At 43.9% G+C, this 24,517-nt stretch overlaps 1 protein-coding gene across 8 annotated transcripts in view; it reads left to right on the plus strand.

Moving 5' to 3' along the window:
* The window catches only part of KCTD18 (potassium channel tetramerization domain containing 18), a 465,170-nt gene that overhangs the window by 199,474 nt on the left and 241,179 nt on the right, over window positions 1-24,517 (plus strand). The gene's annotated exons all lie outside the window — the stretch shown is intronic.

Consider the following 24,517-nt stretch of genomic DNA (forward strand, 5'->3'; position numbering starts at 1 on the left):
AGATGAGTTGCAAAACGAACAGATGTGTTTGAAGGGCATGAGAGTTCTTTTATAGGGTTTGATGATCATTTTGGAATAACTGAGCATTTCTGTTCCTGGATCCTCAGCAGTTTCCTGCGACCAATAGAAATGCTCCCTTTGCTTACCACAAATTACTTGTGTGAGTGGGCATCGCTAGTAGTAGATTCTGTATCCCAATTAATTACTGATTGATCTAATTTACTGTCAAAATAAGGGGGAATCATACCCTATAGACAATGACTTCGCATGAGGCATTGGAAAAAGTGTCAAAACTGTGGACCTTGGCTAAAATTAACCAGCGGTGAGGACTGCAGACCTTAGTCTAGCAAGTCAGCTAGAGAAACATTTGCTTGTGGTTTGTAAAAATGACATCCAAACTGTGGTTGAGACAAGACCCAACTGTATTTTCAAACTTTTTATCTGTCTCCCACGCCACCAGCAGTAACACCACTGCTCCCGCAACTCTGTATCCTTCTTTCGTCGCGCTCTCTTGTTGTTTCTGAAAGCGCTCTTGTGGAAAAGCACACATTTTCAGAGTGTTTGTTTTGTTCAAGTGAGACGTGACTGTACAAACGAGACACACAGATCACAGCAATCACCAACTGTGACCGCTATTTCCCCTGATGATTGACAGTATGTCCGAAATGCATTGGCATTGTAGCCTTTTGGCATAGCCCGCTCTAAAGTGGTCATTATTAATGAAAATACTGTTTGGTCTTGTCTTAACCACAGTTTGGATGTAATTTTTACAAACCATAACTAGACTGGTGTAATATTACAGCAACATTTTAAGCAAATGTTTCTTTAGCTGACTTTCTAGACTAAGGCTTATTTTAGCCAACGTCTACAGTTTTGCCCTTTGCTTACCAAACACGTCTATTAAGTAAATTGCAATCAATAAATTAAGAAGAACCCCATTACATTGCCTAATATAAAATGTCTACAGGAAAATGAAAAAAAAACGTAGTTTTGCAAACTTCACTGTTGAAAGCCAAGTCTAAACTAGTTAGGGCTTCATGGTTTACAAATATTATAAGAGTGCTCCATATAAGGTTTGAGTAAAATACGTTTTTCTTTCTCTTTTTTGAATGTTGGATTAAAATAATTGCTTATGGAGTAAAAGTCATGAAAGGACATTCATATTCCCAATGAGTTGGGCATGGTAATTGTTTTTGTGCAAGGGAAGTTTTCACAGCAGTATATTTTCACCACAAATATTTTGCCTCTGACAAGCATCAACCCAAGCGCCCCCACTTAATCCCTACTCTCTAGTCATACCATATTGCCTCATCCAGACACCCCCACGTTTTGTGCACCATAAATGCCATAAAATGTGTGCGTTAAAAAGATAGTGTCAAAATATTTTCATTAAAAAGACTTGATATCCTACACCACATCTTGTAAAACAGAGTTCTTTGCACCTACTCATTCATGCAAATTGAAAAATGCATGTTTACCTTTAAAGTTCCTCCTGAGATCAGACGGCACTAATACAGCTCTGGCACTGCTCTGCTGGCACCACTGATTCAAACCTATTTCTTGACTTGTTTGGGTGGAAGCAGCGGGCAGGCTGGTACGTGTCCGTTGTTTTCTTTTCTTGTTGGGAGTACTTTTACTCCTTATTTGGGTGGGAGCATTTGTCTTTATTTGGGAAATGTGACAAAGTCCCAGCTTTTTGTTTAGTAGATTGGGGCAGAGAAGACCTTGTGTGCAAGGTGCCACGACCCACTACATGATGTGTGGCCCAGAGGAGCATTAAGGAGGACCCTCCAGGTTATACCAACTATACCTATCATACTGTAAAAGCAGGACCTGTAAGGGAATCAAAGGCCGAGGGGTGCAATTTTTTGCCAACAGTCATTCAGTACTGGTTTTGCTTCTGGTAAACAGTGTGTACTTGCCTTTGGAGGAAGGCAGACATTCTGGGAATACTTCAGCAAAGCCAGTTAGTAGCCAGTCAGAATGGCTGCCACACACAAAGAAGGTCCATTCACAGCAGTGGTTGTTGGAGAGAGGAGGAGCAGGAGGAGGAGAAGCAGCTTCCTGGAGCCCATAAGATCTGGCAAAGACTGCCAGCCCAGGTCTGGCATTACCAGAAGCAAGGCCAGGCCCTTTGGGCTTGGCAGGTGAGGTTGACCAACTATAGAGAACTTGCCATCCTGACTAAGACAATATCGGAAATAGCAAGTCTAGAAGTGCAGAGGACACTTGAAACACCATGAACGATCAGTGGTTTGTGTTGGCCAACACGAGTTGGAGCTTCAGCCAATTGCGGGGAAAGTCTACAGTCTTCAGGCAAGCTGTAATTGCTCTCTTTTTGATTTCTTTGGAAAACCCATATTGATCTACCAAGTTTATCCCAAACATTGGGCCTACTTGTGTTGTGAAATGCATGTGTTTGACCCCTGTTTTTGGAGTCCACTGATCCCTCAGCCATAACCAGAGCATAAAAGTCATTTATCTGTAGGGTTGGCTTTAGAGGCTTAAACGGATTCCATGTTCCAAAGGTGTAGGGTTTGAGAACTCCTCTTTCTGATGAAGGTCCCTTTTAAGATGGATTTGTAGAATCTGTCCTGGGGGACAGATTGTAGGAGGCCATCCTAGTTATAATGAACAGGGAACTCTGAGAGTTTAGCCAAGACTCATTCAAGGTAAACTTGAAGAGCAGTCAAAGCTATACACAGGAGGGTGTGAGTATGGCTTGGGGTCCTCAATGTGTCCACACAATATAATGCACAAGACTTCCATTTAGACAGGAATGCATGAACATACAAATGTTTATTCTAGGCCTGTAAATGCACTAAAAAATGGAAACTAGCAGGTGGTGATATCAGATAATACTCAAACATATATACATTCACCATAAGTTCTTAAAATGCATTCAAATGACTTAATGAACACGGGAGGTAAGTACATTAATGCAATAAAGATGGAACCAAGTCACAAGTAAATTCTCCTGACTTCAGCTGTCCAATCCCTAAGAAAAGAATGGGGCCTTGTGCCCACATTTTGCAGGCACAACAATGCTTCTCCCCAGAATATAGCCTCTGTAGGTAAGTTATAATTTTATTTGTGTTGGTGATTGTTCAACAAAGATATTCAACAAGGTTCCTAGGGAAATATATTCTGTTCTAATACTAGCCAGGTTTGATTACCAAAACGCAGTGGAATGGAAGATTAGGATACAAAGGGACTGGTTGGCAATGTTATCCAATAGAGGACAGGGGGAGACAAATGGTTTGCATTTACTTACTCCCCTGACTGATTTTCCCAGATGATTACATGGGTCGACTGTGGGTTGCTGGAGGTTGGTTTTCTTGTTGGTTCCGGTGACAGGTGCCCATGAGCTGCGGGTGCAAGGATTCCTCTGATCTGGTCCAGGAGCAGAGTGCAACCCTTGGAGATGGAGAAATGCAAGATCACTGATACCACCCTCTTCAGAATTCTGGAAGTGGAATGGGAACAGACAGTCCCACCCCCTTCCTGGGCCACACAGACACAAAGGCAGCACTAGCCCGCAAAAGCCGCAGCTTTCCTGGGCAAATGCATGACCTTATTTGGGATTTCCTGGCAAGGCAGGAAGAAGGCCAAACTACAATATGGGCAAAGAACAAGCAAGATTCTTGTGGCCTGACCAAAGTCCTGTTTAGTAGCCATGGGCGGTAAAAGGGGATGTGCACGCTAGCAATTACGCACACATGGTAAAGCTATAATTGCTGCCACAAGCATATCTTTAGGCACATATAAAAGTAACCAAAAATTCCAAGTGTAAAAGTCTAGGGTGATACTGAAGTATCTGCATTGCACTGTATTGTAAGATGTTGTGTGCAATGTTAAAAGGTCCCAAAAGGTAAAAAGGGAAACATAGTTTCCCAGTAATGATAGTCTGAAGGACTGATCAATTTCCCCATAACAAATTAGCAAAAGGCAAGGCAAGGCAGGGGAGGGGAAGTGAAGTTGAAGGTTTTACTTCCCTTCAAAAAGTCATAAGCGGTCCAAAAACAAAGCAACAAGATTGGGGGTCCATAGGAACTTTGGAGTTAAAGTTGCCAAAAGAGAAACTTTCCTAACTGTCCCATAGGCTTTTTTTGTGAGGTTATGGTCCAGTATTCATCTCACAGGCTAGATCAGTGACCATCTGCATTGACCTGCTCATTTGTGTTCTTATAAAGAAAATGGCAATACCTTATCACAAGTCAAATTTTATTTTATTCATGACCATTTGTCATTTAGCTCCATGAAGACCTGCACGATACCTGGATTGACTAAAACGGCAACAACAAAGCTAGCTTCGCCTACTAATTTCCCCAAATGTTTTAGAGTTTCATTTAACTTCAAACCTTCCGGATAGACCAAGTGCTGAATGATCTTACTCTTGTCTCTTAATTATTTTTGTTTGCTTTCTTACGAAACCTATTAACCCATATGTTTTTGTATTGTGTTCAATGAATTCCAGTTATTTTTGGCTTCCTCCAGTTGGTGTACTCGGGGGTTCAAAATTGACGATAGCTGGGAGCTATTTAGGTCCTGCTTCCAGCATAGTAGAGCCTGGTTACCTTGAAACCAACAGCTACCAGGAGCTACTTTTGGGTCGTTGTGCCAACTGGTGCCTTCCAAACATGTAAATGTGACATTAACTGAGTATTTGGGAATGTTAATGAAGAATAGGAACACGTCTAATACACATGTAAACACAGTGGTTCATACAAAATGGACAAAAAGTTAAAGGAGCATTTCTTATAGCTCCTGGTTCCCCTGAGTTAGATCCTGCCTACAAGGGAATGCCCAACACCCAGGAGCTGGCTTTAGCTCCTGCTCATCGAATCTCAATTTCGAACCCTGTTTGTACTGCACTCTCTAGGTTCAATATCCAGCCTCATATATGTTCTCATGACAAACAGGTTCTTTTTGATTCTTGTTGGAATGAGTTACCTTTTTCAACATCTTTGCTGGCTTGCTTCTGATTATCTTTATGATCTATCGTTTTCATCGTTCTTGCATTTCCAATAGCCTTTAATGATGACTCCTGCATGATTTGGAATGTTGGCTGTCCAACTGTTCATTTTGACCCATAAACCTGAAAGCATTTTCCCATCCGTGCTGGTGGAATCATTTTGTGTTAACCCGTAAATCTGCTCAGGCAAACTAGCACAAGCCCCGGAATGCAATGCACTTTGTCACCAGGAGTTGTATACGGCCCAAATCTAAAGGCTGCCTTTAGAAACCAGCTTTGATGCCAAATACTGGTGGTGGTCGTGTCTAGGGTTGGACAGTCTTAATCCTTTCTTTGTTGCCAGGCAAAGAACACGCCACTGAACATGGGGCAAGGAACCAGGTGCACATACTTCCCTGTGATAATGCCCATGTACTTGATTATTTTTCTTTCTAAGTGAATGTGCTAAGAAACTGGTTTCACACTTAACTCAATGATGATCCTCATGATCAAATAGTTTCAAGATGGCCATTCGCTAGTTAGTTCTTGCCCTGTGACTTGGACAGTAGAAGAAGCCACACGATTCTTTCAACATAGGGTTAAAGGTTATGGGCTCATCTAAGGCTGGTGTTAGTGTATCGAAGGAGGATGCTGACATGTTTGTGGTTAGACTTTTATTCAGAATTCCCATCCAAATGAAAAATCCACCGTCCTGTGTTACAGCTTACTTCGAGGGGAGTGGGTCCTCCGACGTATTCCATATCTATGGCAGGTAATGTGCTGCGGATATTACCTGTCATAAATATGTAATACGTCGTCGGACCATCCCATCGAAAGAACGTTACCAGGTAAGAAAGTAACTTGTTCTTCTATCCCTTACACTATAATTAAAGACTAAGATAATCCAACAGAAAGTTCCTTCTCCAGGAGAATGACACTGTTCTCCTGGTATACGGATGGCGATTTTCTACAAAATGTTCTCTTGCAAAAAGATACCAGGTGGAATGACTCCCTTCCCCTAGCTTGTAGCAATTTAACAAAGTTATTTCTCCAGGAGAATCACTCCTTTATCCTGGTATACTTGTGGTTTTACCAAACTGTCCTCTTTTAAACAAGTGCCAGGGGGAATAACGATCTTCCCCTAGCTGGCAGTTCCAGCACTTTGTACACTCTGCCCTCTGGACCAGGAGAATTACTTCCTTCTCCTTCTCCTGGTACTGGTCTGCACTTTCCAATAAAGTTCACAACAAGGCTTCACAACAAAGCCAGGAGGAATGACTCCCTTTGCCTGGCATCTCTTCACTCTTCAGTGTACTTGAAATGATTCAGTTTTCTTACCAGGAGAATGACTGCAAGTTCTTTCTCAACTTGTGTTTTATCTTGACACTTGTATCAACAAAGTTCCAAATCCTACTTCTATTGGGGTCCCAAACCCTTCTTTGGTGGTCAGTGGACTTTTCTCTGCTACTGGTATGAGGAATATTTCCCAAGATGCTTGTTTTTCTTTTTTTAGGGTCCCTGACCCTTCTCTGGCTGTCAGTGGATTTATCTGCACCCCTGGTATGAGGAAGATATCCTTGGTTGCACTCTTCGCCCCGCTGTGGGTACCCGACTCTTGATGGCCCTCAGATAGGACTTGCGTTTGCACCCTCTTCAAGCAGAGACCTCTACTCGCCCTTGTCCCTACCAGTCTGCACATGCTTACCATTACCTTCTGTGACTTGCTTGCACAGCGCCGGTCTCCCCAGGGTCGGGGATCGGTCTCCTTCCTACAGCCGTCTTCCTCGTTACTGCTTCTGCAGCAGCACCATGTGTTGTGGCTTCTTGCAGTCTCAGCACTGTCCACCTTCTCCTGATGTTTGTGCCACTGCCTTGCCTGTTTCCTGCTGGTCTCAGTGCTTCCGACACAGGACCAGTCACACACTCTTTCAGTCACTCGTCGGTGTCCTCTGCAAAGCCTGGGCCTAGTGCGGACTTCGAAACTCCTGGGTTCTCAGACTTTTATGGAAGACAAAGACACCAAATCCTTCTTCTCTTTCTATTGTATGGGGCTTACACCGCCCCAGTGTAATGGCAACACCAGTTGTCAATGGCTCCTTGGTATTCCTCATGCCTCCTGTGAGTCACCTTTTCTCGGTACTAGCACAGTCCGTATTCCTCATGTTTTCTGTGCTCTTCTTCGTCCTAGTATTTTCTGTCTTGACTGTACCCCAAGCAATACCGAAATATATAGATATCGGTTTGCTTTCAATGTAGTGGTTTGAAGTGATGGTCCTGGGCGGGGGGAGAGGGTTAAGGCATCAGGGGGTGTGATTTTATACAACGGGTTGTACCCAAGGTGATCGTCCTTATCCCCACAGGGGGAGGCTGTCCCCATGAGGTCCTCCTGCATTAAACCTCCCCTAGGGGGGACTATTGGCTAGTGGCTGCAACTTCTTAGCCTCCTGGGATAGGGTTCCTGCTTGGGGAGAAGTGACAATGCCTTGTGAATAGTCATACTGGCCATTGAGACACAATCCTACTGGAAGCACCATCTAGGGAAGAGACCAGGGATGCTCACAGGCTCCAGAAGTGCTACCTTGAGGAGCTACATCGCGCCTTGAAACACTTGTGTATAGGCGCGTTATACATGCCATGCCATATCATATCATACATGCCCCTTCCTTGCACTGCTCAAGATCCTATGCAGGGTAGAAACCACGGTAGAGGAGGATAGGTAGCAGGCCCACTATCCACACTGCTCCAGCCAGACAAGTGCACACTAAACACACACTGGCACACTTATTTCTATAGTGAGCATCCTGGCATTATTTCAATCCTGGATCTTCCTCTCTGACTGCGATAACACCAAAGCGGAGCAGGGTTGGACTGTGAGTTCAATGTTTGGGCAGATAATTGCCTCTGTGGCAGAGCAAGCAAACAAGGACTTATGTTTACAGGTGATCCCAGATCCCACAGGGTGCCCTGTCACAAGAGTACTCCCTGACAGAGCTCACCAGCATAGAAAGAGTCGACTGCAGTCCATATTGGGTCTGTGTGGAGCGAGCTGTACAGCACTCTAGCAACCTTAGCTTGACTTGACTTCGTAATAGGGGACTGGGGTTTTAAACTCTCGGTCCCCTTTGCGACGGTTAGTCAGATGGTAAGGTAACATTTGGGAAACCAGGAACTAGCCACACCAGGGTAATTCAGTAACGGAATGGGGAAACACCTGAGCGAAAGGAGGGGAGAATCAGTCGCCAGAGTTTTGGGAAATGAAGGAGCAGGTGAACTGATGTCAGAGAGAGAGTAATTGGGGCAGATCCATGCCCTACAAGAGAACTCTGGTGACTTGATACAGCCAGAATGGCTCTCTAGGAGGTGAAGGGTAAACTCAGAGTGCCATACAAGGAGACCTCTGTTAGTGGAAGGGTGTTGAAGGATACCAAAGTCTAAGGTAGGAAGGTGGACACTAGCCCAATAAGGTCTCACTCACAGGCCCCGGGAGGCGCTGTAGCCAAGCTGTAGAAAGCTACAACCTTTTGAGAGTTCAAGCCCAGGACAGTGACCCTTGGCATGTGGGTAATAACTTCAGCCTGACCACAGCGCTAGCAAGGGGCAATACGTTTTTGCTGGTAAGCTAAATTTATCTGGCATGGGCGGGGGAAAAATCTCTTGCAGTTGGATATAGCCAAAGCAAAGGTGACGTTTAAAAATTGTTGGTAGGTTTACAGTGACATCACACCAACGAGACTGGAAAGGTGACCTACGGCCCGAGGGTGATATCTGCACCAAGGAGTTTGCACATCAATGCAGAACCCAGTGAGCAGACGGAGCACTGTATTCCTTGGTGGAAAAGGCAAGATGTTTTGGGTTCTATTTCGCAAAGATGCTGCTTTAGAGTCGGATAACCCAGATCCAGACTAGGAGTCCCTGTGGTCCTTTCACCAAATCCGTTCTTATTCCTGGCAGTTTGAGTGCAGGTATTCTCTTTAGTTATAGCTGGAAACCCTAGAGCCTCTAGGGGTTCATCCCGCTCCGTACCTTGTTGGAGAGGTTGGCCAGAAATCCCAAGCCATGGAGTCCTGTTCAAGACCCTGCCAAACCGATACAATGAGCTTTGAGTTCTTTAGCAGAGTCAGAAACCCTGACACAGTTTTAGTTGACTGTGTCCACTGTTTAAAATATCTTAGCCAGATAGGCCTTCCTGCATTTTGGAACATTTCTGTAGCCCCTTTCGGCATTACTCTGACCCAATCCTGGTGATATGAATGTCCATAAAGATGTCAAAACACATTCTGAGTGGCTCAAGTGCTCTGTTGGTCTCACCCCGTCACACTATCAGGAATGCAGGAACTCTGATGCATACCAAATGCAAAGAAGAACGTTTCACATGAATTTATAAATGTAAACAGACTTCATGGGCACACAATAAAGCATATAAATGCTGGTCACTTATTCACACTTTATGATATCCATGGCTTGTCAGACACAGCTTGTGGTACTCTAGGCACAGGCTATGATCAATTGGAACTGAATGATTGAAATATTGACACCCTGAGTTCTTCAAAGTTGCGTTGAGGGACAGAATGCTGTAACCTCTGGCACTATTGACGGAGGGCAGTCTTCTACCTACTGATCATTGAAAATAGTAATACAATAACAAATCTGCCTTCAACTTCAAAACCCCATCTGATTAGCTGTTCTCAAATCGGGCTCTATGAATCACGAGTTTCCATCAAGAGTTGGTGCTGCTGTCAACAACGTAGTGAATACACAGCTCTTGGGACCAATCATGGGTAATTATTGAAATCTATTGAAATTGAGGTCCTTAAACTGCATGCTGTTGGTGCCAAAGACCTTTACATTAAACCAGCTCTTGTAAAATCACAATGACTTGGACCTATTTATAGATGGATCCAATCGGAGCTAATTTGCAGTGATCTGGTATGTGAAATGTCTGAATGTGCCTTGAGAAGAAGTCACGTGTCTGATATTTAGGAACGAGAGTTATTGGGACAGTCGATGAGTTTTTGTTTTTAACTGCATTCTGATTGTAGTAACATTAACAATATTAATGTTTTTATCCAATGCTGCTACTGCTGTCTTTGACTTACTGCGGAACTGTAAATGGCAGTTGTCAATTACCAATTTGTGTACATATTCAGCTTCATTTCAGAAATGAAAATACCATGCTAGTTATTCACCAATAAATAATGCAAGGGGACAGACATTTGGAGACAGACATTGTGGTTTTTGTTTTCTCAAATACTTGGATTCAAATAATAAAAGGGGAAGGAAAAATGCCTCACTAGCCCTAACTCTGAGGGGTTTCCCTGTCTCAACAATAACTAATAAGACAGTTGTTGTCTAGCTGTCAAATTAAAGTTCAAATCGATTCTGTCCTCCACGTATTCCTCATCTTGGATATTTGTATGCCAAACCGTTGTTCCTCTCCGCTACAGGTACATGTTCTATTGCACCTTTCTCTAGAAGGTTAAAATCTCCTGCACAAGGAGCGGATCTGGAATTTTGACAGAGTTGGCTCCCGGTGGATGATCTTGAGGCGTTTGTTCGAGAGAAAAACAAAGCACACAGTTAGTGCTTGAAACAGAAGCTTTCGGAAAAACAGAACAGAAGCCAACGGGGGCAGCACAAGTTATTTATACTACTGATGACATTGACGCCCCACAGTGGCCCTCGGGGGACATCAATGCTACAACATTGTGCACAGCGGCCTCTGGCGAGAATTTATTTTCCCGAAGCAGCAAAGCTGGCGAGATCCGAATATCAAAGATGAGGAATACGCGGGAGGAACATTCAGTCAAAAGAATGGTACCAGGGGTAAGTAACTTGTTCTTCTCTGTCCTGTGTCCAAAACCTAATCTGACACTCACATTCTGAATGCTATAAAGCGTATTACAAGGGTCTTTTGGCTGCTCCTCTGCAGCCTTCTTCAGTTCTGGTGTATAGTGTTGCAGAATATGTGGTAACCAAAATGTTCCCAAACATGCTCACAGAGTTCTCTTACTTAAAGATCCACCTACTATTGGGGAAAGTGACATTGTTTCCCAAAAGCGGGTCTGATAATGCCAATTGTGAGTAATTACAAAAATAACGTTCATCCCCTCTCTGGCAGATTTGGTTTTCTTGTCTGCCAAGTACTGTCAATCTTAGTTTCTACAAACAATGGGATGAGGAACCGTGGGGTCTTCCTCTCTTTACAGACTTGGTCTACTCATCTGCTAAGGTCTGTGTTCCTGATTTCTCAGTCCCAGCTACTTGCTCTACTGTCTTGCTAGGTATTTCCAGATAGGGGAAATTAAATTAGCACTTCTATTCCATTTTGTATTTCTTTCTGGTAAAGTGGACTTGCTCTCCTACCCACTTTACCAATCACTTTTAAAACAAAATTTACTATAAGGCTATCAGCTTCTTAACCTCAGTGGAACTGCAGGATCGCTGTTCGCTCCAACCCCAGAGCCCTTTTTAGCAGCAAAGACCGCTTTCCATGCGGTACCTTTACATTCAGCGCTGCAGTCCGGTTCTTCTCTCAGCTGTGTGTCTGGTCTTAGTTGTCCCGAAGTATGTTGCTGACTCCTTTCAGCACAGTGCTGTCGGCGCTAATCATGAAAGCACCTTACTTCTGGGCTCCCCTGAGGACTGTGCGGCTAAGGTTTTACTGCAGTGCGCAGTGTCCTCCGCTGGAGGATATTTTATAGTTGTCATGTCTTCCCTCGTACCCTCCCTCGTCTTCTCGTGCCTAAAAACACACGTGTACAGGCGCGTAGTAAATTACTTATCATATAATTTGCACTTTTACTGAATCACTTCTCGCTCTATTTCTTCTTTCAATGGCTATTCTTCGAACCTAGTCTACAGTTCTTTCTCTGTATCACCTGTAACTGTCTTCATGGGCTTCTCCCCCATCTTTACTTGTCTTTTTATACGTCCTTTCTCGATCCCACTCTGTTTCTGGTAACTGTCCCTGGGCCACCCTGTGTCCAATCTTGTTTCCTTTCTTCCAGTCTCCTAACCTCTGGAATGCCTTACCACTATATATATTAGATCTAGCTGATTTCCTCTCTCAAAAATCTGCTATCTAACATGCTATAAGGTTCCCTACTTTTGGTTTGTTCATAATTTTGCAGTAACTTTCTACTAAGCGTTCCTTTAAATCAATGAAAACAAATAGTTCTACTTTTTGGTAGTTAGCATAATTTTCACCCCTCGACCCCCAAAGATCTGACCCTTATGATGCAATCAATTGCACAAGATTTGACAATGCAGATTCTTAGGACTTGTCTCTGGACGGAGCCTATGAAGAGAGAATGGTCCTTTCCAATTCTAACTGGGAGGAAGGCAGCCAACAAAAGCACTGAGCCAATAAAACAGGACTTGAACAACAGGGTTAGCCGTTATGGCCACTTTAGATGGAAAATGGCTGGCTTGCGTTAAATAAATTTTAAAAAAGATACTCTCCTGCGCCACAAGTATAAAAAAGGAAGGTACCACTCCGCCAATGGGTCAGGGGGGGGCTACGCTGACCATGGGGAGAAATACCCATATAATAAGACCGAAGTGGCAAGTGTGAAAAGACCAGTACACTGGTTTAAGAGGAGATGGGAATCCCTCAGAGTTGCTTGTCTACCAGGAAGAAATCCTGAGCCAGTCCTACCCCCTGAGGGTCGCAGTTCAGAGGATCCCAATTCATGCCCCCCACACCTCAGTGCAAGTATCTATCTAATCCGTCCACCTTTGTCTCAAGCCATGTTCTGTGACATCGGAATCCAAAAAGAAACACGTGAGATTGGATGCAATATTACAGCACAGGGCACCAACCACAGTCAGACCAAGACCTGACCCCAAACAATAAACCCTTAAGGATTCTGAATTCAGCCAGAGGTAGGATTACACCTTTGACCCACACCCTGAAAATAACAATGCAGAAAAAGCTTTGCACCTGGCAAGTCTAGCCACTCTTTCGATTTCCAACTCTACCTCTCAGCTCTTCAGAACTACTAATCTACCCTTGACGCTGCTAAACCTGATCTCCACCTCTCTCTCTCTCTCTCTCTCTCTCTCTCTCTCTCTCTCTCTCTCTCTCTCTCTCTCTCTCTCTCTCTCTCTCTCTCTCTCTCTCTCTCTCTCTCTCTCTCTCTCTCTCTCTCTCTCTCTCTCTCTCTCCTCAATCTTCCCAACCCAGACGCCTCTAAAAATCTCACCAGTCTATATTCTCACCTCCTTAACCATCCCCCATATCTTTTACTCTTTCTTCTAACCATCTTGCTCTCTACTTTGCTTCTAAAAATGTCTACCTTTTCAAAATACGCTCACTAATTACCTAGTATCCCCTCCTCCTGCTCACTTCGCTCCACCACCCCTACCCTCCTCTCTCGCCACTCTGTCCTCCTTTGCCCCACCATCGAGATTACTGCCCTCCCCTTTGCAGCTAACCCTTCTTGTGCTCCTATTGACCAACTGTCCCCTCACCTAGTGAAGCTCATAGCTCCCAATGTTGCTCCTCATCTTACGTCGCTCTTCAACTCCTCCCTTGACACAGCCACTTTCCATCTGCTACTGTCACCCCATCCTTAAAAAAAAAAAAATGTGGTTTTGGCCCTAACTGTCCTGACGTTGGTCCTGTCTTTCTTCTAACACATTACTCCAAAATCCTAGAATGAGTTGTATTCAACAGTTTCTCCATATTCCTTGATATACTCCAACTTCGTGACCCTCTTCAATCCGGCTTGCGACCTCTATTCTACCGAAACAGTGCTCCTCATTGTCAGCAAGTTCATTTTCTCTGCTCGTCATGCTAACTGTTCTACTATTCCTATTCTTCTTGACCGGTCTGCTGTCTTCAATACTGACCATTCTGACCTGTCAGACCTTCTCCCCACATCGTCTCCGTCTCTCCTTGGCATCAGAGAAAAAGCCCTCACTTGGTTTGCCTCTAACCTTGGTCTGGGCACTTCCAATCTTGCTTCCCCGTCCACCCCCTTTCTGTTGGAGTTCCCCAAAGGTCCACTTCTCTTTACTCTCTATACCTCTGCTCTTGGCGCCCTGATCTCCTCTTTCAGCTTCTCCTATCAACTCTTTGCCGACGACACCCAGATCTTTTCCTTTCCCTCCCTATCTGATGTACTGAGAGATGATATTTCACACTGTGTCTCTGCCATCAAATACTGGATGGCATCTAATTTGCTCATGCTTAACTCCACTAACACCGAAATTCTCTACTGCCCAGCCAAACAAGATATCTCTGACTCTCCCCCTCTTTTCTTTGCCCGACTACCTTCCTTACTCTTCTTCTTCTGCTTTCAACCTTGGTGTCGTCTTCGACCCACCTCTCGCTCTTTATCTTCAAATCTTCCACTTCTGTCATACTAAACCGACTCAATATCAAGAAAAATATGCCATCTCCTTCCTTTCATTACTTGCAAACATCTCGACACCTCACCAGACCTTTCTAGAACGGACTACTGTGCTAGTCTCCTCTATTGCCTTCCCAAGTATGCTTTCTCACCACTTGACAAAGTCCTCCACCTCCCTGTCCGTATACTTTTAAACCTTCCTTGCTTTACCTCTACCTTTCCGGCCCGGTGACACATTGGCTGGCTCCCTATGAAACTAAGAGCTACATACATAACTTCTTCTCATCTTCAAAACCCTGCACGGTCTTGCCCCATCCTACCCATTTATTCATCTCTCCCCCCTAGATTCCTCCTCTGCACTCCATGATTATTCATGGCCCATCTCCTTGCCACTACTTGAACCCCCTGTGCTCCCTCTCGTATCTGCTCTCTCCCTCGTCTTGCTCCCCTACTCTGGAATGATCTTCCTCTCCCTCTCCGTACTACTCTTTCACTACCACTATTTCAATCTAACCTCAAAGCCTTTCTCCTCTTGGAAGAAACAGTTTCCTAGCTTTCCTGCTACTACTTCACCCAACCTGTCTCTCTCCCGACTACTCCAAGTCAACCCTCCTGCAATTCTCCCTCACACCGTCACCTTCAAACTAGGACTGCCTCCACCTTCCCCTTGCCAACGTTTCTCTCCATGGTCCTTGTCCCTGGTTACTATTGCCACACCGCCAAGGTAACCTGGTGTTCAATTTACATTCTCTCACCCCATTGTATAGGATCCATCTCCTCCACTCTGTATTCAAGACTATAATATCTCTAAGCGTTTTTGTGTCAAAAATGCATTGATTCCTATAATTAAATAGATGGAGAAAGCAAGCCACAGGTCTTCCGGATGCATGTGATTTCTTCGAAAATATTTCACCTAATAGACATTTCACCGAATTCATTTCACTTCAAAACGAAAAGAATGTTTTACTTTTTCAACTTTTTTTTGTATAATGTGGCAGGAGACCCCCCACCACCCACAGATTGGCCAGGGTCAGATGCTCAATCCAGGCATGGGGAGGGGATAAAAGCCCCTCACAGGAAGTAGGAAATGTGGGTTTTTCAGATGAGGTCAGAGGATGAGGATGAGGTCAGAGGATGAGGTCAGAGGATGAGGATGAGGTCAGAGGATGAGGAGGAGTAAGTAGGTGTTGGTGGTGGTGGATGACCAAGAGACCAGCAGGAAGGAAGGAGCAGTGAAGAAGTGGAGGCGGTTCCTGGTGAAGGTGAGGTATTAGCTAGTGAGTGGAAGTGGTACTGTAGTGTGAACGTGTGCGTTAGAGTGGCAAGTGTGCTTAGAGGAGTTAGTGTAAGGAGTCGGTGAAGTGTATGATACTGCGTGGAAGGGGAACGTTTAAGTTGCAGGATGGAGTAGTGGTGAGAGGATGTAGTAGTGGTGGAGAATGGGGATTAGTACGCAGGAGAGCATGACAGAAAAGAGGCGGGAGGAGTAACTTCAAAGGATAGAGGCAAGGCCTAGAAGGAGGAAGCGCAGGCACAAATGATTGGAGGGAGCTGGAGTTGAAGTAGGAGAGGAGAGAGTGGTAGAGGGAGGCTTGAATCCAAGAGGGTAACTAAAGCACAGTTCCCAAAATCCTAACAAATCACTAAGATAGAGTAGGGACAATTGGGATGTCCTTGAGGGAACTATAGATGTAAATGTCAAGCTGCCTTTAGGTCTTCATCTCTAGGCAAAACGGATCAACGTTCTATATCTACTAACTTCAGCTCGGTGATGCCTGGGTTCTATTTCAGATGAGAGAGAGGGATATCCTGGAGGTCACATACATTCCAATTAAAACCCTTAAACCATCTGTGAGGTGTCGAGAGATTCTTCAGCCTTTTGAGACACAAGGTTCCTCTGCACTACAGTCCATAAGGGAGTCAGTAGTGTCATACCTTAGACTAAAATGGGAATAGGGTCTCTTGCACTAAAAGCCATAAAGACTGAACAGTGCGGCCAAAAAAAGTTAAACAAATAAAAGAGGTTAAAAAGTCCCCCCTCACAAAAATCCAGCCGGGATCACACAAATTGTCAGCAGTTATGCTGAGAGTCCAATTGAAAGGAATGGAAATCTATCAGAAAACTCAGAATGTTAATAGCATGGGGTATCCTAGCCAATGTGACTGTGTTGTCTGTGGAGTTTATGTGAGGCGCTGCCTTCCCCGCCCCTCCTTAAACCCTCCACAGATGGAACTTCGTCGCCACATTGATAAATTCCTTTTTGAGGGGGTTGTTATCCAAATTAAGCAGGAGGGGTGTAAGAATACATCTTTCTGCCCATAATGAAAGGGGCAGAGACACCCTTTCAATACCTAATCTGCCACAAGCCTCTGTATCCTAATGAAGCAATTGAATAACATTCTGTTAGGGCAAGGGTACCTACATGGTCCTCAATGTCTCCTATAGCCTTGACATGCTAACCATGTTGAAGGTTGAGGAGAGGTCCATGGAGGCAAAATGTATCAGGGTCATATAAATGAATTATTTGGTGAGCAACAATTATGACCTGTTCATATGTCCCAAAGCCTTCCCTCAAGTCTCTCTGGGTATTAGCCAAAATATTATTATCAACAACCCATGTAGAGAACCTAAAGTAGGCACATTTTCCAAACATTTTAGAGCTGTATTCAGTGTACTTTGGTGTCCGCGTGTCCTATGCTGAATACAGCTTTGATGGATATTAATCACCATTACGGATTTTAGTTTTGATTGCGACGATTCCCAACAAAGGGCTTTGTAAAATAGTAGACTGTAGTCGGAATGCAGGGTTCACAAGGTATAATTTATTGCTGTGTTAAACTTTCCAACATCCTCTCATTATAAACAACAAAACATGCTTAAATGTCTCAGCAGGCTGACTCGGAAAAAAAAGTGAATCAATTCAGAGTTCGCATGAATGTCCTTTTAACCTCTGCTCCTCTTTGAAAGAAAAAATAATCAGGTCACATAAATTCCGCTTTCCGTTCCTTTGCCAGCTGTCCAAATTGGGTTAAAAAAAAACGAAAAACAAACAGAGAGGGTAAACCCACGGAAACACTGTCCTTTGAAAATGGTTTACGGCCAGATTTTCCTTGTCAGTGAATCAGCTTCGGTAGTGTTCCCGGCGCTGCCGCTCTGCCGACTTTCCTGGCGGAGAGTCTGCCTCTTGATAAGGATCTCCGCGTAGCCGAGCCTTCAGCCTCCTAGTACGCCCAGTGTACATCACCTGGGGATTCCTCCCACTTCTCTGGTCTATGGCCAGTGCTGCTGCTGTAATGAGAGACACCTGATCAGTTTCCCGGGGCTTCTTTTAAGTCATACTTTGCTCCTCCCCTCAGCTTCCACCCGCCTTTCTTGCCCACTTCCCACACCTGCAGCCAGTTTGCCTTCACTCCTCCACCCTGCTCCATGCACTGTTTGTCCATCCCAACCTGTACTGCTATGGGGGTACCTGTCACTGTACCGCATGACAGGGCTGTATCTATACCGCTTCCCTTTGTTCATTTTATCTTTTTCCCCACCTGGTCTCCATTTCCTGTGCGGTTTTATGGGACATGTAGTTTTGTTCTGACCTGCTGATGTAACATTTTGGGTGCTGGGTCTGAAAGTTAGAATGGGATTGTCTTTTATCTCCATTGCTTCTTTGACCTCCTCACAGGCTTCATCAAATAAAACTGCTTAAGAGACACGCACAAGCAACTGCAAACCGTGTTTATATCCAGCATTTTGAAAGGTGAAGCACCAACCTGGATCAAACTGATAAGACTTATCAACATCTCTAAGACCAGTAAATAAAATCAACAAGAGCAACCAAGTGCCTTGATAAAGACCTCCAGGGTCGAAACATGTGTTGTCTCTGGACCATACGCAATACAACTATGGCCTATAGATAATAACCAACATACTTGTGAATGCTGATAACAAGGCCCATTGTCAATAATTGTTTTTTTCTGTATACAAATAAGTCTTTACTTAAAGCACTGACGAGAGTCATTGAGTTTATTTGGATGTACAACAAATGAGAATAACTGAGCTGCGCATGATTCACTGGAACTACCATAAAGCAGAATTATTGATTTTATTTGGTTTTTGGACATTATCCACAGTTTTTCAGACGCATGCAGCAGCCAACAATTTACTTCATATAACTACTACTTTTTTGATGCAACAGTACACTGATTAATGTCCAATCTGTTTTTCATTAAGTCGGGATTACTTTTTAATAGATCCGCTAGTACCACATCAAAGCATGCAATTTTATAGGATGATAGAACAGTTATGATGCCAGAAACCTCTTTCGAGATTTGTGGGGCTCTCCAAATTCTCTGGCTTTATAAGCTCCTGCAAAAGCTGCTCTGGATTATGAATGCCTACATGAAAATTGATCCTAATGGATGCTAAAAAAGGAATTTCCTGCTGCTTGGATTTACTAACTCCAGGTCCAGCAGCTATCAATCTGCATAATTATTTACCGTCATTATTTCTGGCGGTTGTCTTTAATGTTCACTAGGCACTAGAAGTACATTCATACTTAACTCTTGTTACAAACATCCTTAAAAGCAGATCTCCTTGCTGCAATCAGCAGTGTTTTTTGTAGTTGATTTATGAGATCTGAGCAATTCTAATTATGCCAGTTTGCGGGAAGGTATAAACCAATATATGTTCGATTTATCAGAGTAATTTCCGGTTGAGAATATGGGTCTGCTCTTCATGAACTGACCCAATAGGTCCTGGATTAAAAGCAATACAGGAATTATCTGACCAGATGACCCATAGAGGAGCTGCTACCGAAGTTCTAAAGTGATAGAAAGGATTTGATCTTAAGTATTGCCTGCATCCTGTTTGGGATGATTAACTAGTGCCGATAGTCCTAGTCCTAGATCATTAAGGGAATCCAGGAGCTCAGATGTATGAGGGTTCTGATGAAGTTCATACCAAATACGAAGGTCGCCAAGCACAAATGAGTTCAGATGTAGCAAGTGACAGATCTGCTGCTACTTCTGCTTATGCATGGGAAAAGATTTTGAGGCAGGAGCTATATACATTTATAATACATTAAGCTGCAAACGGTTACTAATGGAAAGCGTGATCAGAAAAGAGACCGAAGTCCTCGCGAAATCTCCCAGATCACTAGCATTGGCTAGTACTTTTAAGGCAGATTGAATACAATTCTTATGTTACTCGACCTTGAGGACGCGCGTACCTAGGACTTTGTGTTTTCAATCAATATTTTGCTTTCAGTACAAGATTCCGGCTGTCCACTCAATGGCTGCAGTATGCACAGCATTTCAATGCCCTATTTCGTTAATGGAGAATGAACTGTTTCCAAAACCTGCAATTATGTCTACTGTCATAACCATGAATTATTTACAGTAATTCTTCTGAATGGAAACCAAGTGGATGACTACAAATATTTTTTAAACATAGCCTGGTCTCCAGATAAGATTTTCGTCCAGGAATATTTTTTCTCCTAATGTTCTAATTTGTCCTGGTGCGCAATGTACAGCCGACTGGCCATGCAAACGGGCATATTGCATTTTGTGACCGGCACCAGGGGATGACTTTCATAATGAAATGCAGCCCACTTCAAGGGCTTGAAAAGTAGTCAAAACTAAGTGGGCTGCACTTTATTATGAAAGCTGTCATCCTGTTTGTTCGAAAAGTTTTGCTGGCCCTCTTTTGGTTCTGCACATGCATTACGTGTCTGTGTTGTGGTGAATCGTGGTGCCGCGATGCCCCCATTATACTCACCCAGGACAACAGTGGTATGAGCGCTGCCTGCTGGAGCGAGACGGCAGCAGCAGTGGTGCACCTCATGACACGGCGAGGAACAAAGGGTTAGCCACTCCTCAGCATGCCTGTGCTGGAGCACCGGACGCTGGGGTGGCGGCTTGTTCTGCTCTGAGAAATGGAAGGGGATCAGAAATGATGGTGAAAGCCACTGCAGGACCTCAGAGGAAATGCCATAGCCTTCTCCTTCAACAGCGCCAGGGCAAGTCCCAGATGTTTGGAACACCATATAGCCTATGGGAGGACCCGGTTTCAAATCCCCATAGAGGAACCTGGGTAAATTTAATGAGTACTTGGATTAATAAAATAAAAACCTGAGCCCTAAGGATCAGACAAACAATATTTAAAAAGAGGCCCAGTATGAAAGAAGAATAAATAAAAGAAAGTGAAATCATGATTAAAGCAACAGAAGTCCAACTGGCCAATCGGAAGAGAGAGCCTAACACAAGAGGACCAGAGTGGAAACACCATGCCAGCTAATCCTGTAAACAAGGCTTTCCTCCAATCGGCAGCCAACTGGATGACGAGGAGTCTGGCTATAAAAGCAGAGTCAGCTCACTCTGAACTTGCCTGTCAGGGACAGGTTCCCTGTACATCTCTCCAGATGCTGGTAAAGGGAAGTGGAGCTGTATCCTAAAGTAAGAGATTCTGCCTGGGTATAGGAGCCTGCACTAACCTGCAGCTCTGTCTGCCTTCAAGCTGCCTGAAGAGCCTGGAGGAAACTGATTGGCCCAGGCGGAAGAAGGCGAGTACCCCTGTAGCCCACCTAAGCCAAAAGGTGGAAGAGCTGACCTGCCTAAGAAGAGGCTGCGGAAACTGATTGACCTAGGGGGAAGGAGAGTACCCCTGCAGGACCACCTAGGCTAGAAATGTGGAGGAGTGGACCTGCCTGGGAAGAGGATAAGGCAAACCCTTGCTAAGACCCTGTTAGGTCAACCGGGTCAAAAGCAAAGATCCCCTGAAGAGGAGAAGGGCAATATTCCAGGTCCCATGAATGGTTGTGATTTTACCGATGGACATCACAGAGTGGTAAATTTCATTGTGGGAAAAAAGGCAGAAAACTCCAATATATATATTTTTTGAATTTGGGGTGGGCTCTCCCAAATCCCCCGTCGTTTAACCCTTATAACGCCACCCCAGCCGCATCCCGAGCCCTTTATTTTGGTCTTCTGGAATTTACCACTCTGTAATGTTTTCGGTAAATTGACTGGGTACCCCCTGAACATGCGAGGGGCAAATAGAGAGAAAAGGAACATAAAGAAGACAGAATCCTGAAGGAAAGAGGAGCCAAGCCAGGAGAAAGTGGGATGAATCACCCAGAAGACTGAGATAAGGAATCAAAGCACAGGACCCAGCTGATCCCTCGCCAAAGAGGTCTTGCACCTGAAAGGCAAATACAGGGCCGAGTTTGAGTTTTCAAGTGAGCTGTCCTGTTGGTTGTCTACTCAAGGAGACCCTAAAAGAAGATCTTTAATTGATGGAATTTATTTTAGGGAAGGACTTTAAGGTATTTTTCCTTCAACACTTTGCCGCCTAAGGGAAGGAATACGTTTATTTTCTTCATTTCACCATTTGATTTGACTATTCTGAGAACTCACTTTTTGGAACTTTTGATTCAGGAAACCTTAATTTCAAGGATTAGTTTTGACAGGCAAGCTTACTTTAGGGTTTTAGCACTACTTCCTGGGTGAAGTGCATCTTAAGTTTGCATTATTTATTCAGGGATGGACTTTTAAGTCACTTACATTTGAACAATTTGCTTCATTCTTTAAACCCTGTTTTGGTTACACTTGCTTAATACATTATTTTCTTTAAAAAGACCCAAAGTCAGGGTTCTGATGAGATGAGATGCAGCAAGTGATAGTTCTGCTGCTACTTCTGCTTATGCATGGGAAAGGATTTTGAGGTGGGAGCCATATACATTTACAATTGGACACCAAGCAACAACCCTTCTGTTCCCCATGACGTCTGTGTCTTCCGAGACTGCTGAGCCAATAGAATTTGGGACCCATACCTGCATAAATGGGCTTGTGTTGTCAGCGTTGCTATTGCAGATTACACCATCGCCCTGAAGACCGCCACTTGCTACAGTGATCTCGACCAACTGCATGCAGGTCATCACTGGAGCTTTTACCTGCTTGCACCCTTTGCCTACCTGGAGACCATGGCTGCGTGCAGACCTTTGCAGAATTTTGCTTCGCCACATGAGGTAGGAGGGTGATCCGTGTCAGGTGTGTGCGATTGAGACAGTGGTTGAGGTCCTAATAGTACAGGGCCATGCTTGCATGCTTTTGTACAACCATCCTGGGCAGTGGGGAAACCACTCTGTTAAATACAGAGCTTGTAAGCAGTGAACTCTTGACAAAGCACTGTATGCATGCTACAAGACTGCGGCAGAAGTCGATGGACAATCAGATGATTGACATCATCCACTTTTCTCACAGGGTGGTTGCCATCCACCTTGTGTTTTTGGGGGTCAGTGTAAAAGTTGTTTCCTGCTCAAGCAGCATTAATTATTTAGCGAGTTTTTAAACCTTATCCATGAACCCACAATAGAAAAGTGATAAATGTGTGTAAACCGCTCCAATTGGCATTTCGCTAGGCAGGAACTATTTTGAAACAAATTCTTTGTTTTGAAAGCTGCTCACCATTTTTTAAGGTGTATGCTTTTAAAATGGAAGAATCTGTTTTAAAATAGTCTCAGCTGAGAACAAAGCCTATAGAGTATATTTTATACATGCATTTATTCGTTCTACTGTGGTTGTGTGGGGGAGAACTGGACTTGGCAAATTGCTGATCTGTGCTGGAGACTCAACCTTACCTTCGCATACTGCAACATTACAGGGAAATCTCTGTATTTGATTTATTTTTCGCCTGTTGTATGGTTCTGTGGCCTCTCTATTCATAGCAGCAATACATGCTCTTCCTACTTAACGCATAGCCCCACGTGCCCTGTGGCAAATAACTGCTCCTTCCCTCTGTTGCCTATTTTAATGTTTATTATTTTTCCCCTGCAATGAGCTTGTGTGTTTCTGCAACTCGTGAGACGAGAGAGCACACACATGTGTGTTGCCCCACCTTATTCAGACCCACACCACACTGTTTCTTACTCTGCACTGTGCCGCCCTCGACTGTCCTCTCCAGCCAAATGTACCCTTCAAAACCCTCATTATTCTCTCACAGTCGATCCTATATATATGAAATCATAAGTGGCGATTTTGTGTAACGATTTTATGTAACAGATTTTGTAACGCTTTAAATTGGGGTTATTCTATATCCTAAAGATATGGGTTTGGTGTTCTTCCTTTCTACATTTATCCAACTTTAATGGAATACTGTTTGATTTTCAAATTCTTATTGCGTTTTAAAATGATAAACTAAAGAAGTTGTGTTCCTCCCACGTATTAAACTGGATACAGGCAATACTAATGCAAGCAAGTTACCATTTCTGTTACACAGATGACAATTTCCTATAGTTTTAGCATCTGCTATGCCTATTATTAAGTCTCAAGGGCAGAGTTTTGACCGGGTTGGAATATACGTCGATAGACCCTTATTCAGCCATGGACAATATATGCTGCATTGTCAAGATGTTTCTCAAAAACAGCTATGAAAATTGAAGGTTCTGAAACAATTAGAAATATTGTTTGGAAAGAAGTGCTGTAATTAAAGATGTTCCCAAGTAGATCCTGCTTTTTCTTTTTTCTAAGTTCTGTAAACCAGTAACCAAACGGGGGAGTGCGAACAAAGCGAGCTCCAAGGGGCGATCAAAGCGACCCCTTGGTGGAGCAGTCATACGAGGCACCCAATCTGCCCAGTTAAACACCCAGCAGTCCGAGGGTGTTGGGGGGAGGGGGAGGAGTGGAGCGGAGCCCAACCTGCACAAGGGGCTTGCTTCGAAGACACCAGTAGCCCCCCTAGTATCATTATAATATGTTAAACTATTAATCCTCCTGGGGATTGTTAGGGAGAACTCTCAGAAATGTGTTAATTTCCTTCTACCTTAGAGACCCCCAGCTCTTTTTGCTGGACTTTAGGACTTTTTAGCTCTCATGTAATTTTAATGTGACTTATTATCTGGGTTTCTTTTGACTTTGGAGTCTGACAAATTCCATAGGTGTCATCTTTACATTGTGTGACACAGCACCTTCAGTGCAGTGGCACAGGGAAGTCTTAGATTTCCCAAAGGTTTAAATACCTTCTCTTGGATACACTACTGTTATTTTTATTACATTTTGTAACTTTCTAGACCCAGCATACACCATCTTACAACAGGGTGCTGGAGGGGTTACTTAGTATCCCCTTTGTCTAGTTTCTCATGTAACAATTTTATGTTACCCTTTCTATAATTAATGGCTGGTGGCAGTGGTTTACTTTTTACTACCTTCGTGTGTTTTT

This window comes from Ambystoma mexicanum, chromosome 9 (assembly GCF_040938575.1).
Source record: "Ambystoma mexicanum isolate Mex_15411 chromosome 9, UKY_AmexF1_1, whole genome shotgun sequence".
Taxonomy (NCBI): domain Eukaryota; kingdom Metazoa; phylum Chordata; class Amphibia; order Caudata; family Ambystomatidae; genus Ambystoma; species Ambystoma mexicanum.